This window comes from Ammospiza nelsoni, unplaced genomic scaffold, assembly GCF_027579445.1.
Source record: "Ammospiza nelsoni isolate bAmmNel1 unplaced genomic scaffold, bAmmNel1.pri scaffold_54, whole genome shotgun sequence".
NCBI classification, from domain to species: Eukaryota; Metazoa; Chordata; class Aves; order Passeriformes; family Passerellidae; genus Ammospiza; species Ammospiza nelsoni.
Genome location: NW_026683192.1, coordinates 138,610 through 143,071, shown reverse-complemented (window position 1 = coordinate 143,071; position 4,462 = coordinate 138,610). Strand labels below are relative to the sequence as shown.

General features: G+C 47.2%; 1 long non-coding RNA gene across 1 annotated transcript; it reads left to right on the top strand.

Moving 5' to 3' along the window:
• The first annotated feature begins 202 nt into the window (after window positions 1-202).
• Window positions 203-1,444, top strand: LOC132087205 (uncharacterized). Its single transcript, XR_009420490.1, has 2 exons — window positions 203-347; window positions 688-1,444. It is a non-coding gene; the product is annotated as an uncharacterized LOC132087205 (long non-coding RNA).
• The last annotated feature ends 3,018 nt before the right edge of the window (window positions 1,445-4,462 follow it).

Sequence of the window (4,462 nt, the reverse complement as noted above, 5' to 3'; positions counted from 1 at the left end):
CTCAGGGGACGGGATGGCTCAGAAGGGACTGAGGGGCGTGAGAGGACTGTGAGGGGCTGAAGAAACTGAAGGCGGCTGGGGCTTCACTGAGAGCATGGCGGGGCTGAGGGGATGGAGGGGGCCAGCAGGGAGCACAGAGGGCTCCGGGACTGCAGCTCTGCCAGGCCTTGGAAGCAATTGCAGAGCCTCCACTTTTGCCACAGCTGCCATGAAGACCTTGAGGACAGCTGGAGACTGACGGGAGCCAGCAGGGAGGAGCTGAAGGCCAGCAGCGAGAGAAGTGAACGGGGACCTGCTGCTGCCAGCCTGGAGAGAGCCCGGCTGAGGCCACAGGCCCGGGGAGGCAGGTGGGGCTGAGGCTGCCGTGGGCTGTGGCCGTGGGCACTGCCCGGCGGGCCAGGAGTGGGCCCTGCCCGTGCTGGGGCTTCTCAGCGCAGCTGCCCCGGCTGGCACAGGGGCTGTCCTTGGGCAAGGCAGCTGTGCTGGCAGGGCCCAGGAGCTGTGCTGGCTCTGCCGGGCTGCGGGACAGTCTCGCCTCGGCTGCGCTCACCACAGCCCGGCCCGCCCGGCTGCTTTCTCTTTCTGACCCCCTGGGGAGGCTCTGACATTTCCTTTTCCCTGATGGAAGTGCAGCTGCTGCCAAGGGAAACATCCCCATACTCATTCAGTGTTCCCTTTGCTTGCCAGATGTCCCATCTGCTGTCCCTGTCCAGGAGAGCTGCTCTGCATGGGAGGAGGAGACCAAGCGAGAGGCTTTGAAGATGGGGCAGCTGGGATCCCTCTGCTTTGAGTGTTCTTTACAGATACATGGACTTGAACATAGACAGGGATTATTACATCTGTATTTCTGTTAGTGGGTTGCTATTTGTATGGATTTATTTCCATGTGTATATTCTTGTATTTATGTATATTTATTTTGTTATGAATGCATGCTATTTGTATATATACATATATGTTTGAAATTACATATATGTGTATCAATTTATCTCTGTATACATGGATATTGTTATATCTGTGTTAATTTCTATTTCTTATGGGTACAGTGGTGTAGGTATCTCCTTTGATATGATTTTTGTTATATGGCTTTTAAAATAGGAATATTGGTATTTGTATAGGTATATAAGTCTATTTGTATAGGTATATTTATCTGTTTATGTATGTAATTCTATTTTCATATCTATGGATGTATTTTTGTATTCCTAGATGGGCTTAATCCTTGCAGTAATATGTAATAAATTAAGTTGTTAAATGCCTAATTGATCTTTTTGTATAGTGAGTTTTTGTAGAGGTTGGCAAGAAATTAACTGAGGATGGTATTTGTATATTATTACATACACAGGTTGTAATAATCGAATAAATTCCAGTTTTTAACCTAAATTGAGATTTGTATAGTTCTGTATTGTCAGCGTGGGTGTAGCACTTTGTAATAAATGACATTTTCCAACTGAAATTGATTCTCGTGTATTTGTGGATCAGCAGCGTGGCTGTAGCAATCTGCAAGAAATGCCATTTGTTAGCTGTGATGGGTGTTCTGACATTTGTACTACCCAAAGCCATGAGCAGATGTAAATGCTCGAGGAGTTTGACCATGCAAATCTCCAGCCATGCCCAGCACATGCCCCACCTGCACTCAGGCTGGGCAGGAGAAGGGCAGATTTGGGCTGGCAGCAGAGCCCCACGTTGGCTCAGAACTCGCTGCAGAGGCAGCTGAGAAAACTCTGGGACTCCACTGAGAGTAGAACTCCAAGCAGGAGCAACCCTGACAGGAGAAATCATTCACAATGAAAAAAAGAGAGAAAATGTGGCAAAGCAGATGTGGGGATGCTCTGTGAGGCTGATAAAATGCTCTGAATCACCCCTGCCTAGGCACGTCTTCTGCAAAAAGGTTTTGTTAAAAACTGAATACCTCCCATAAAATACAGATTGCTCTTTCCCCTTCACTTACCTTGCTGTGTGAGTGGAGACACACTCTCCTCATCACTGAGAATTTTTGCCCTTCAGCACCTCACATTTAATCAAAGATGATGTACTACCTTGGCACCATCAATGAAAACAGCCCTGCCCTCGTGGCAGTGTTTGCAAAGTCTTCCCTCCTCCAGTCTCCACGTGTGACAGATGGAACCATCCATTTCTGTCCAAACTGTGCCTGAGCTGAGTGAGGGCTCCAGGAGCTCAGGAGGGTGCAAGAGCACCGCATGTGGGAAGCTTTTGCAAAGCTTCCTAAGCACCAGTAAACTCTGGATTTGCCAATCTTCCCCTGCAATATTGTCCTATTCAAGAATGATCTTGGAGGACAGTGTGCCTCCAGCTCGCTCAAGAAAAGTTTGTTTTCTTCAAGGCTTGAATAGAGGAAAATAAAAATTGTGGTTTTTAGAGTGAAATTCGGGGGGTGATGCAGCTGGGTTCGCTCCACTATTTGCTGTGGAAAGTAGGGCAAAAGCTTTAAATTCCCAGCAGAAGCTGACTACCAGCCCACAAAGACCTGAATGAGGCCCGGGTGGGCTTGCTGCATGCTGGTCCAAGGGAAAAGCTGGAACAAAGTCCCCTTTTATTGCAGATGGAGTCTGTACTAGTGTGTCCAGGGCTGTCTGTGGTAAAACACGGCAATCCAGCCAGAAACTGTAGATATGAGAGTTCCAACAGCAACCTGCTTCTCCAGGGTGAGGGACGAGGCCAGCCCGAAAGCCTGGAAGGTGCTCTGGGCACTGGAAAAGGCCAGGCTGTCCTTGAGCAGGGATGGCCTTCAAAGGGGACCTCATACCTTGTGCTGCTGACCAAGGGCAGCTGGTGCCCTTCCACAAAATGCTTCTTTTGTCCAGCTCTTGGAAAATTCCAGCCAGCAACAATTCCTGCTGCTCACACCAGGCCTTTCCAAGCAGGAGGAATTCCAGCAGCAGCCTGACAGCTTAGTGGCAGGAGAATAAAATACTTAGCTGAGCGTTATCAACTCTCTGTCAGAAGCCACATCCTCAGCCCCTCATCTCCTCCAGTTGTCTCAGACGTGGAGGAAGCAGCAGGAAATCTCTGATCCTAGAAGGGAAAGCAGAAGGAGGAGAGGCAGTGGGTGATCCCTGGGGCCTTGGGAGCAGTGAGAGCCATCCAAAACAGGATCTCTGCTGGGCTGTGGAGATAAGAGCGACCAGTCAGCAATGCTCTGTGTGAGACTGGAGCCATCTGTGAAAGTGAGCATGGAAATCTGACCTTGCAAAACAGAGGGAAAGGTGTCTTTGGGTATTTGCCAAACCTCTCAGGGGCTCTGAGCCACCTGGTCTAGTGGACGGTGTCCCTGCCCATGGCAGGGGTTTGGATCTAGAGGGTTTTAAGGCCCCTTCCAACTCTAGCCTTTCTGTGAGTCTGAATTACAAACCCACAATGACAAAGAGAACACAGCAAACCTGGCCTCCGCTGGGTTGTTGGAGATGTCTGCAGTCACTTGTGTCACCTGGAGACTGGTTTGGATCTGAAGAAATTTTCATGGTCCCAAAGTATTTCAGTGTGACTTTCCTGGTTCAGGGCCCCAAAAGATGCCAGAACAGATTATCTGCAGGCACAGAATTGGTTAAGCTGCCTGTGAACCTGATGGAAGAAGTGTATTCATGTTATTGCAGCATTTACCCTGTACAGGTGATATTTGGTTTCCATTTTGAAGATGAAATGTTCTTGCACAATGCTTGTATATGCAGAAATACTGGCTTTAAATCCTAATTCCATCTTCACACAAGGATGTGTAATCCCTCAGAAATGTTTAACACAGAGCCATATTAGCTTTGGGCTGGGTGGTGTGGTTTGTTTAAAGTTTGTGATGAGTAATGGCAGTGTTAACAAATACCACTCTTGTTAATTTGAGTCCTCCCTTTATCAACCCTGTTGCATAGAAATCACTTCTTTACAGCAGAGACTAAATGAAATTCCTTCATACAGATGAGAATTGTGCAATTCAGGCTGATTAAAGGGGAAGTTTTCTGTTATTGTGAAAGGACAATTTAGATAACCTGTTTGCTGTTCATCCTGGAGGTGCTTTGCAGTTAAGAGTGAAAAGAAAAAAGACATTTCTCTTAAGAAGTGTCTTGAAAGAGCTTTTTGTATTACCAGAAGCAGCTACATTGATATTGACCTCCACAATTAGAAATGCACAACAACCACTTAGGTGACTTAATCTGGCCATGACTTTTAGCTGCAATTCCAAAATCTCATCAAATATGTTGCTATCCTTTAAACAAGGAAGGAGAGCACAAATACCAACAATTCTCCTCAGCCTTCTGGGTTGGAAAGACCATTTAATTTATGCTCCCTTAGCTGTTAGCCTAAACCCTGCTGTGTAAACCTTACGTCTGTGTTGGACCTCATAAACTTCTTGAGCATCAACTTAGGTGCAACCCTGCTACAAAACCCTTCAGGCACCACACTGATTTAGAGCGGCAGGACTTCACTGTTCTAGCAGAGAATTTTATTTACTTGCTCC